Source organism: Apodemus sylvaticus, chromosome 2, assembly GCF_947179515.1.
Source record: "Apodemus sylvaticus chromosome 2, mApoSyl1.1, whole genome shotgun sequence".
Taxonomy (NCBI): domain Eukaryota; kingdom Metazoa; phylum Chordata; class Mammalia; order Rodentia; family Muridae; genus Apodemus; species Apodemus sylvaticus.
In genome coordinates, this window is record NC_067473.1 from 29,196,272 (window position 1) to 29,208,943 (window position 12,672).

Below are 12,672 nucleotides of genomic sequence, written 5' to 3' on the forward strand. Positions count from 1 at the left end.
ATATTCTTTCTTTGTTTAGTGCAATTGGTATTTTAATTATTATGTGACCGGAGGAATTTCTTTTCTGGTCCAATCTATTTGGAGTTCCGTAGGTTTCTTGTATATTCATGGGCATCTTTTTCTTTAGGTTAGGGAAGTTTTCTTCTAAAATTTTGTTGAAGACATTTACTGGCCCTTTAAGTTGGAAATCTTCACTCTCTTCTATACCTATAATCCTTAGGTTTGGTCTTCTTATTTTGTCCTGGATTTCTTGGATGTTCTGGGTTAGGTGCTTTTTGCATTTTTCACTTTCTTTGAATGTTGTTTCAAGGCTTTCTATGGTATCTTCTGCATCTGAGATTCTTTCTTCTATCTCTTGTATTCTGGTATTGATACTTGTATCCATGACTCCTGACTTCTTTCTTTGACTGTTGTTTCAAGGCTTTCTATGGTATCTTCTGCATCTGAGATTCTTTCTTCTATCTCTTGTATTCTGTTATTGGTACTTGTATCCATGACTCCTGACTTCTTTCCTAGGTTTTATTTATTTTTTTATTTTTTATATTCTCTGTTTACATTCCAAATGCTTTCCCCTTTCCTGGTTCCCCCCTCCCCATCGGTCTCATAAGCCCTCTTCCTTCTGCCTATTTCCCAATCACCCCACTCCCATTTCTCTGTCCTGGTACTCCCCTACAATGTTAGATCAAGTCTTTTCAGAACCAGGGCCTTCTCCTTTCTTCTTCTTGGGTATCATTTGATATACTAATTGTGTCTTGAGAATTCAGAGCTTCTGGGCTAATTAATATCCACTTATCAGTGATTGCATTCCATGTGTATTCTTTTGTGGTTGGGTTACCTCACTTAGGATGATATCTTCCAGTTCCACCCATTGCCTAAGAATTTCATGAATTCATTGTTTTTAATTGCTGACTAGTATTCCATTGTGTAAATATACCACATTTTCTGTATCCATTCCTCCATTGAGGGACATCTGGGTTCTTTCCAGCTTCTGGCTCTTATAAATAAGGCTTCTATGAACATAGTGGAACATGTGTCCTTATTGCATGTCCCTCATTCATTTCCCCATTCAGAAAGGGAATGCCCGACAGTCTGTGCAAAGATGCAAAGAATACTCTTACGTGTATTGTCCCCTCCCTGTCCCTTATTTATTGCAATATTCCAGATGGTAGAAACCTTGAGACCATAGATCTTAAAGAGCACCTGGTATTTTAGCTGGTACATGTAAGGAAAGATTTGGGAAACATTTTAAGTGAAGTAATGTGAAGGCCAAAATGCAGGCATGACCTGGTGGCCAGCCAACTTAGCACACTGATCTCCTAAATAACAAGCAAGGTACACCTTGAACCTGAAGTTAGAACACCGAATTCTCAAGTAGTGTGCTTAGCTAAAGCTGGCCAGCGGTCAAGTCTGTGTTCACCACTCATCCTTTAATGTGCTTCTTCCTCAGAGACATGGTGGGTTGAGTGTTCACTGTCCAATCTGAGGTAATATGCTAAGCAGTCACAGTCAATAGGGTTCCACTATAAAAGTGGTTGCCCGCATGCAATAAAGCAGACGCTGTTCCCTGAAACTGTTTCCAGAGTGGTTTATCTCAGTGCCCTTTACGGACACACGGGGATTGCGGTCTTGGAAAGGAACAATCTGGTAATGACAGTGACACATTAATGCAGTAATGCGGGGATTTCCAAAGTCTATTTCTGTCTGTTCTATCCGCGCTTCATCTGCGTGTTTATTCATCCCTAAGGGCTGCTCTTTCATAAGACTCTAGGTACTTCATCTGAGGGTGGGTGTGTACATTTTGATCTGTGATGTTAAGTTAGGTCAGTCTATGAAACCCTAACCCTATGAGGGTGGAGGAGTACCAGGATCAGACTGTCTTTAGGGGAGAGGCAGAAGAGCCTCCTGGTTGGAGTCTCCCAAGTGCTAATCACTGAAATTGACATGTCTTATTTGTCTGGACTGTCGTGGTTTCTCACATACAGGGAGGGAAGCCCGGATTAGTTGACCTACTTGTTCAATGATTGACCAATTTAAGAACAGCATGATGGTTCTCCTTATTGCTTAGCTCCTGCTTAAGATATGTTTATATTATTTTAACCGCCTTGTATCTTTATTTAGACAGACCTAAATTTACTTTAGATGCCTCTAATCTATGCATGTGAAACAGTGTCATTTTTTTTTAAAAAAAGTTATTTTATGACTAGTTTTTTTTTCTTTTTGGTAGTAGGTTAAGAGTCCCAAAAAGTCACAAAATAGTACCACAGAGAATTCCTATGTACCGCCTATGAAAACCATGGTAGTCTAACATTATAAACCCATGTACAGAATCACACAGATACTTCCAATGTTTATATGTACTCTTTTGATTTTTAGAATGGCCTTTATGAGATGGGACTCATAAAGAATTCAGTGATGGTGAGTACAATTCAATGATTTTTAGTGCATTCACAGATGGTTTGTTGACAGAATATGAGGCCGTTTAGACACTTCATCAAAAAAAAAGTGCTACTTCCATTTTTAAACTAATTAATTAATTTACATATAAACTCTGTTCCCCCCTTCCAGTCCCCTCTTCACAGAGTCCCTCCTCCCATCTCCTCCTCTGAGAGGTTTCCCCCCATCCCATATCCCTTCACCCTGGTGCATCAAAATTGCAGGATTAGGCCCATCTCTCCCACCGTGGATAGACATGGCAGCCCTATGTGTCAGGTGCCTTGGTCCAGTCCATATATGGTCTTTGGTTGGTGGCTCAGTCTCTGAGAGCTGCCAAGGGACCTTGCTCTTCCTGTGGAGTTTCTATTCCCTCTGGCTCCCTCTATCCTTTCCCCAACTCTTCATAAGAGTCCCCAACCTCTATCCAATGATTGGCTGTGCGTCTCTCCACTTTGTTTCAGTAAGGTGCTAGGTGGAGCCTTTCAGCATACAGTTAAGCTAGGCTCTTGCCTGCCCACATAACAGAGTATCATTAATATCATCAAGGAATGGTGCTAGCCCAGAGGCTGGGTCTCAAGTAGGGCCAGTTATTGGTCTTTACTGCCCCTCCAACCCTGTACAAACACAGTTTCATCTTTGTCTCTGATTGTTTTCCTCTTTTTTTCTCCGAGGTAAAACATACACCACTATTCCATTCCTTTCCTTGCCAACTAACATTTTGTTGTAGCGTATGCAACCCATGGTTCACCCTCTCAGCACTGGGTGGGCATGTGGGTGGCTGTGTTGTTTCTACTTCTTAGCTAGTTTGAATGATCCTGGGTAACCTTCTAAGGAGGAACAGTTATAAAATGTCTGTTTCAACTTAGATTCAATTTACTGCCACTGTGACAGGATACAGGACTATGTCACCCCACAAATAAAGAGAATGCACCTTCCCTTTAGTACTTATTTACCTTCCCACAGGATAAGGCCACCAGCCACTGAGCTGTTCTCTGTGTACAGTGTCACTTTGAAATGCTTAACATATGGACTGAAACAGCACCTGACCCCTTTGAGATGAACTTTCATTTTAAGTGCTAGTCTTGTGATCTGTGTAAGATGTTGCCTGTCTGAAATTTGTCTCTATTTACTATTGAGAAGCATTCTACGGTATAGATATACCAATGTTTATTCATCCAAGGATGGCCACTGGGATAGGTGCTGAGTTTTAACTGTTGCAAAGAGAGCTGATAGGAACATTCCTTTACTGATCTCTGTATATCCATTTTCAGTTCTCCGAGATGACCCTGGGCAGATCTCTGTACTCATCAACTGTTTGTCAAATGTTTGCATCTTCTACAAACAACAGAACTTTTTTTGCCATAGCTTTTCCAATTTAAGAGCAGGTTTCTTCCTGTCTTCTCTGGTGCATGGTTCTGTGGGTGACATATTTTAAATGGGTATCACACTAGTTTATTATTTCATGCCTTTGTTGTTAATTTTTGACGTGGAATGGGGATGGTATCATGTAGCTCTAGCTGGTCTAGTGTTCGCTATGTAGCCCAGGCCGATTTCTACTCTCAGCACTCTTTCTGCCTCAGCCTCTCAGTGCTGGGGTTACAGGCAAACACTACAATGCCCACCTCTTGTTTACACTTCTGATAACTGTTTTAACTTACCATTATTGTCAAAAATTTTCTGTGTTCTAGTCTGCAAGTATGATGCCTAGTACAGGTCTACTGGTGTTAATGGGATATTAGCAAGCTGTCCTCTCTGGGAAGTTTACACAGGAGGGAACCTACTTACTTGCCTTTGCCGGATTTTCCTGTCACCTGCGCTTGCTGCCTTGTGCCCACTTTCAAAAGCTATAAGGTTTGTTTCTCTGACTGTCATTTGTCAAAGCTTCCTGACTGCCATCAGACACACTTGTCACCTTTTAATGATTTACTTATATTATTATACCATGAGCACTATTTCCTAGGGTAAAGACTCTATTTCTCTGTATCCAATACACCAAGCTGGGTAGGTGTTGCCTTTAGCGATAAGGGCTTACCATCCATTTGGGGAGAAGAGCCCATAACGTTGACAATAGCCTGGATTGTGCAGAAGTTCCTATGAGCCCACTTTGGCTAACAATTTGATTAGATGTAACTCAATCCTGGTGTTGGCATCTTCATTTGGTGACATGAACATGAGAGATGTCCAATTGGAGCTCTGTCTCACTTACTATTTTACAATTTCATTTAAATCACCTTCAGATATGTAGAAATCTTAGGAAGCTTCTGCTACTTTACCCCCACTTCCCTCCTTCTCCCCATTTGTTCCTCTTGTTCCCCTCTCCTACTTGCTGACCCATAACTATCTATTCTCTTTCCCCTTCCTAGGAAGATACATCGCTCCCCCTATTCCCTTAGTCTATACTTCTATGGCTATACTAATTTTAGATTCCCTAGCTAAGACTTAACAGCTAAGATCCGCATATAGGTGAATGTGTACCATATTATGTTTCTGGTCTGAGTTACCTCACTCAAGTTAATATTTTTAAGCTCCATTCATTTGCCTGCAAATTTCATGATTTTATTTTTAAACAGCTAAGTCATAGTCCATTGCCTAAATGTACCTCATATTTTTATCCATTCTTATTATGAGGGACATCTAGGTTGTTTCCAATTTCTTGCTATTATGACTAGAACAGCAATGGACATGTTGAGCTGACGTCTCTGTAGTAGGATGAACCACCCTTTCAATATATGTCCAAGAGTAATATAGCTAGATATTAGGACAGATCTATTCCTAGCTTCCTGAGGAACTACAGCTCTGATTTCTATGGTGGCTGTACAAGTTTGCATACCTCTCAGCACAGGATGAGTGTTTACTCCACATCCCTGCCCACATGTGGCAGGGGTGGGCATATAACTGGTCTCATGTTGGGGTCTGTTGAACTTGGTGCAGGGTGATGAGTGTGGATCTATTTGCTTTCTTTTATATGAAGCTGTCTAGTTTGATCAACATCCTTTGTTGAAGATGTTTTCTTTTTTTTTTTTTTCAGTGTGTATTTCTGACTTCTTTATAAAGAACCATGTGGCATGGGTGTGAGGGTTTATGTCTGGGGCTTCAGTTCAATCCATTTATTAATATAACTATTTTGTGTCAATACCATGCTTACTTTCATTGCCGTAGCATTATAATACAATTTGAAATTAGGGTCGTGATAATCAGTATTTTATTATTCAGGGCTGTTTTACTATGTTGGATTTGTGTGTGTGTGTATGTTTCCAATATGAAGCTGAAAATTGTGCTTTCAAGTTCTGTGAAAAACTGTGTTGGAATTTCTATGGAGATTGCATTGAATCTATAGGTTGATTTTGAAAGGATGGCCATTTTTACTATATCAATCCTACTGATCCATGAACATGGGAGATCTTTTAATTTATTTCTTTTTAAAGTGTCTTAAAGCTTTTATCATAAAAGTTTTTCTCTTGCTTTTTTAAGAGATAACCAAAAAATGATTTTTGTTCTTCTTGGGTTTGTTTGTCTGTGTGCTTTTAGAGGCTACTGTGAAAGGTGTTCCCTGATTTCATTCTGAATTTCTTTTTCATTTGTGTATAGGAGGGTTACTGATTTATGTGTTTTAAATTGTATTTTGCTACTTTCCTGAAAATGTTCTACAGCTTTAGGAGTTCCCTAGTAGAATTTTATGGTCACTTCTATATATAATCATATCATCTGCAAATAAAAATACTTTGATTTCTTCCTTTCCTATTTGTATCCCTGAAATTCTCCTATAGTGAATAGGTATGGAGATAGTGGAGAGCCTTGGCTTGCTCTGATTTTAGTGGAAATTCTATGAGTTTGTCTCCATTTTGGCTGAAGTTGGCAATGGACTTACCATAAACTGCCTTTATTGTATTGAAATATGCCTCTTTATCCCCAATCTTTTTAGGACTTTTATCAGGAAATAGTATCGGGTTTTGTCAAGTCTTTCCTTGGGGATTTGATTTGTGCTTATGTGGGAATCCACAAGTCCTCTGTGTGTCTCTGTCAAAAGTTGGATTTTTAACTGGTCAGTAAAGAGCCAGCAGCCAGTGGCTGGACAGAGGAACAGAGATGGGACTTTTAGGTTTCCTGGGTGTACTGGCTGGTTTTGTGTCAACTTGACACAAGCTGGAATTCTCACAGAGAAAGGAGCTTCAATTGAGGAAATGCCTCCATGAGATCCAACTGTAAGGCATTTTCTCAATTAGTGATCAAGGAGGGAGGGCCCCTGTGGGTGGTACCATCTCTGGGCTGGTAGTCTTGGGTTCTATAAGAAAGCAAGCTGAGCAAGCCAGGGGAAGCATGTGTGTTCTTTTGTGACTGGGTTACCTCAATCAGGAAGATATTTTCTAGTTCCATACATTTGCCTAGGAATTTCTTGAATTCATGATTTTTAATAACTGACTAGTATTCCATTATGTAAATGTACCATATTTTCTGTATCCATTCCTCTGTTGAGGGTTGTTTCCAGCTTCTGGCTGTTATAAGTAAGGCTACTATGAACATAGTGGAGCATGTGTCCTTATTACATGTCGGAGCATCTTCTGGGTATATGCCCAGGAATGGATATATAGCTGGGTCCTCTGGTAATACTATGTCCAATTTTCTGATGTACCACGAAACTGATTGCCAGAGTGGTTTTACCATATTGCAATTCCACCAGCAATGGAGGAAGTGTTCCTTTTTCCCCACATCCTCACCAGCATCTGCTGTTACCTGAGTTTTTGATCTTAGCCATTCTGACTGGTGTGAAATGGAATCTCAGGGTTATTTTGATTTGTATTTCCCCATGACTAAGGATGTTGGACATTTCTTTAGGTGCTTCTTGGCCATTCAGTATTCCTCAGTTAAGAATTCTTTGTTTAGCTCTGTACCCCAGTTTTATTATTTAGTGTTATTTGGTTCTCTGGCGTCTAATTTCTTGAGTTCTTTGTATATATTGGATATTAGTTCTCTATTGGATGTAGGATAGGTAAAGATCTTTTCCCAGTCTCTGTTGGTTGCTGTTTTGTCCTATTGACAGTGTCCTTTGCTTCAGAGCAGAGACTGAAGGAAAGACCATCCAGAGACTGCCCCACCTGGGGTTTCATCCCATAGATAGTCTCCAAACGCAGACACTATTATAGATGCTAACAAGCACTTGCTAACAGGAGCCTGATATAACTGTCTCCTGAGAGGCTCTGCCAGTACCTGACAAATAAAGAGGTGGTGCTCTCAGTCAACCATTTAACTGAACACAATGTCCCCAATGGAGGAGCTAGAGAAAGGACCCAAGGAGCTGAAGGAGCTTGCAGCCCCACAGGAGAAGCAACAATATGAACCAACCAGTACCCCCAGAGCTCCCAGGGACTAAACCACCAACTAAAGAGTACACATGGAGGGACCCATGGCTCTAGCTTCATATGTAGCAGAGGATGGCCTTGTTGTACATCAAAGGGAGGTAAGGCTCTTGGTCCTTTGAAGACTTGATGCCCCAGTATAGGGGAATGCCAGGACAGGGAGGGGGGTGGGTGGGTTGGTGAGCAGGGAGAGGAGGATGGAATAGGGTGTTTTCCAGAGGGGAAACCAGGAATGTAAATGTAAATATCCAATAAAAATTATAGATAGATATATTTAGAAGGTGTTAACTCAGGAATACTGGAGGAGGTGAATGTATGCTAGCCATGGGAGGTTTGGAAGTGCCCAACCATTGAGCTAGTTATGCCTAATAAATATAAAGGTTGTGTGTGTGTGTGTGTGTCTGTGTGTGTGTGTGTCTGTCTGTCTGTCTGTCTGTCATGAATCCTGAGCCCTTGGGCAGGTGCAGAGCCTCATGCTCACCTGCAGGGAGTATAGAGTAAATCTTTAACAATTTATCACTACAGATGTTCCTCAATGTGGTAGGCTTATAACTACTACTAAAAATTATTTAGAGATTCTTGGATGGAATACATACCTGACATAATATAAGATTTGAAGTTGGGGAGATTTGGCTTCTTAGAAGGCTACAGAATTTGCCCAAGTCTTGTAGGGTTTCTTCCTGTGGTTTGGAACCAATACTAAGAATTTGGGCTCAGAGGTGCTGGGAGCTCCTGCTGTGCAAAGAGACAGGATACTCAGAAGGCAGAGAGAGAGAGAGAGAGAGAGAGAGAGAGAGAGAGGCAAATGGTAGAGGCTGTCTGCTTCCTACAATCAGATAAATAAAGGAAAGAGATAAATGAGATTTATTTAATTGAGCTTAAGGGTAGAAGGAAGTATAATGATAATTGTTTAAATGTTTTAAATATACACGGAATAAAGAAATCCAGGCCTTTGATCTCAAATATTGGAAACAAAGGCACACAGATACGAGGGAGACTGAATGAAAAAAATTCTTTAAAGAAAAATTGAAAAGGTCTCAGATTCTTTGAAGGTGGTCTACATGAGAATTCTGGGATAATTGGCATGACATTCATTTATAAATCAGCCTAAAAAGAGGCTCATATAGAAAAATAGAAAGAAATTCAACAGAAGTTAAATACATAAAAAAGGATGTTAATCCAAGTTATATAAAGAGAAAGGGGATATAGTTATATATCTACAGATATTATTCTTCATGGATAGGAGAAATATGCTTTAAAGGAAAATTTAAAAAAATCTATGCCAGGGCAGGCAGCTAGGTTCTATGAATATGGGCTCCATGGGAATTCTGGAATTGCTTAGCCTGGCATATGACACATTTGAATTTAGAAATAGGCTCATAAGAAAATATAAAAGGGAATTTAATTAAAGTTAATACATAGGATAGGATGTTAATTCAAGTATCTAAAGAGAAATATATCTATATATGCATATACATATACATATACTTATACACATACACATACACACACACACACACATACACATACACATACACATACACATACACATACACATACACATACACATACACATACACATACATGTATCCCAGAGATATTAAGCTCCACAGAAAGGAGAATTTAAGCATACATAGATGAATAAATAGAAGCTTTGTTCTTAAATTGTACCTCAAAAGCAGGGAATAGGGAGCCCAACCTTATCTTAGAAAGATAGTAGAAACTTAGTCCTTGATCTCACTATTAAAAATTAACTGTGTAAGAACAAGAAAGGGGATAGTGAAGGAGCACTGTCTTAATGGATAATATTTGTTTAGATTGCTTTAAATTGTTTTAATTATCAAAATGCATATGGTTATAAGTCTGGTGGTTATGATATTAAAAATCCTTTGGGAGAGATGTCAAGCTATTAAATTAATTCAATTTATACCTTTAATGATTTTGGGTTACTGGAGCAAGGGCATGTTATTTTTGGAGCGAGGTTCTGTACTTGTGTTGACAGGAAAGGAGAAAAGGTTTTGGACCCCTTCCAGAGTGATATGGATCAGATATGACGGAAGAAGACTCTCTGAAGATCTTGGCTACAGAAAAGAAAAAATCAAAAAATCAAACAGGACAGGTAACTTGATTTGCTGTTCCTCAACATGGGAACAGCCTTACAACTGGCTTAGACATAAAAATGTCTCTATCTAAAACTTTAGCTAAAATTAGACAACAAATCTGGTTTGTTGTGGAATCCTTAAGATTCATTGTGCCATACTTCACATGGCATGAATGAAGATTTATCACAATTGCTTATTGATTAAATTAACTCACAAAAAAATCAGTTATCTTTCACCTGCTCAAACAAGGAGCAAAAATTCATCCTTAACTGATATGTGCATCTTGCAAAAATCCATACAAATATCTTTATAGTAGTACAATTTTGGTTGTGAGATTCATATATTATAGAATGTACATCTCTGACACATTTCATCCTCAGGGATACTGAAATGGCCTGCTATTACAGTCCTTTACTTCTTGAAGCAGTTTCCAGAGAATTGCTTCTAAAACAGCTTCAGGAAGAGCTGGTGATTCCAGAGGACCTCACTTAATTGAGCTTAAGGGTAGAAGGAAGTATAATGATAATTGTTTAAATTAAACCTTTCAGACAGATTCAAGCTCCAAGCCTTCTAAACATACAGAGACTGGATACCAGATGTTAAAGCTAGCTTCCTTATATCTAGCCAATTTTTCTAATTTTTCTTCCCCTCCCCACCTTTTAAAACATTTTCATCACCCATATTGAGCTGAAAGAAGTTATGGAGAGTTGTCATCCCGCTCCCTTAGTTTTGGGTGTCTGGTTGTGGTTATTTAATAAATTACAGATAGGTTGTCATTTAAAGGGATAATTTGGAAATGGTCATAATTTTGAACAGGGAGAAAATAGATGGGATGGATTACTTACTTTATTCTTAAACAAAGCATTGTGTAGCCATAATCTTATATTGATAGAAATCTTTATAACTGATGCAAAACTGAAGTAATTTCTTACATTGGTACAGAATTTATATATTAATATAGACTTAAGGTTTTCATTGGTAACCTTGTGCCTATGCAACTTGTTTAAGAATACAAGGCTTTGACCCAGTCATTCTATAGTCACTATTACAAACTGTTCAGGATGATGATGTAACACAAGCTAAGGGCCAGATAGTAAACTCATGCCTACATTAGATTCTGATTTAATTATAATAAAAAAATTCAATATTATTAAAATATAAATAGCTAAGAGTATTCAAAGTTTAGCAGTTCAGATTTGCTTTATATAGATAATCTTTATCAGAAATTCACAGAACATGACATTTAATATTAATTAATTAATAAATATCATTTAACTAGAGACATGTCTGCTCCTGACAGTACCCCCTTCATGACTCAAAGAAGAAACTGAGCATCAAAACCTTCATATGAAGTCGCTCCAGTTATGGCAAGGGAAACACTGGACAAAAATTTCCCTAATTCATCTACAGAAAAAAAAAAAACCTCAGGAAAGGACACACAATGAAAGACAGTGGACAGCTTAGCTCTGACAATACAGAGTAAGGTAGTCCTTTGCAGTTTCTGCGTCTCTTAAAGTTTGTTAGATGGCTATGGCTCAGAAGGCTGAAGACAGTTGCTCTAATGTTTTGAGGAATAGGGGACGGTCCATGTAGTCAGCTGTCTCTACGATTTAAGTTTTGGAAGCTATGTTTATTTATTTATTTATTTATTTATTTATTTATGCCTCCTATATATTCAGGTAATATTTAATTTGTTCTCGTATTTCTGGCAGCATTCAAAACTAGTTATAATCTCATAATCAAAGTTCAGTTGTTTAATATTGAGGAGGATGATACAGATTTGAAAGGATGGTTTTCAGATGGTAATACAAGTTAAAATCAAAATATAATTCAGGTATAGAATTGTAAGGTCTTTAAGCTAGGATAGATGTTAGAGTAAGGCATATAAATTGACAAAATTGGTGGACTGAACATCATTAGTATATAGCATACCTTATAATTTACCTAACTGTTGACTATGTTCACTGTACATATAAGAGAGAAAAGAGTCTTTTTTTATTAGACAAAAAGGGTGAGATATTGAGGATTTGACTTGTGCTCACATGGAAATCCTCACATTGGGTTTGAGTCTCTGCCAACAGTGGTTTGTTTGTTTGTTTGTTTGTTTGTTTGTTTGTTTTGACTAGTCAATAAAGAGCCAGCAGCCAATGGATGGGCAGAAGGACAGAGGTGGGACTTTTCCTGGGCAAGAAATGAAGAGGAGAAGAAGGCCCAAGGAGCTGAAGGGGTTTGCAGCTCCACAGGAAGAACAACAATATGAACCAACCAGTACCCCAGAGCTCCCAGGGACTAAACCACCAACCAAAGAGTACACATGGAGGGACCCCTGGCTCCAGCTGCATATGTAGCAGAGGATAGCCTGGACATCAATGGGAGGAGAGGCACTTGGTCCTGAGAAGACTCGATGCCCCAATATAGGGGAATTTCAGGACAGAGAAGCAGGAGTGGGTGGGTTGGTGAGCATGGGGATGGGGGATGGGATGGGGTATTTTCAGAAGGGAAACTAGGAAAGGGGAAATATTTGAAATATAAATAAAGAAAATATCTAGTAAAAAAAATAAGAAGGGATGCTCAATGAGAGAGGCATAGGACGGACCATGCTGTGAAGGAGCAGGGCAGCAAAGATAAAATAAAGATTTATAAAGTGTTAAATAAGGAATATTAGAGAGGAGTATGTGCTAGCCACAGGGAGGTTTGACAGTGCCCAATTATTAAGCTAGTTAAGGCTATTAAATATAAAGGTTGCATGTGCATATCTTTCTTTCATGAATCCAGAGCTCTCG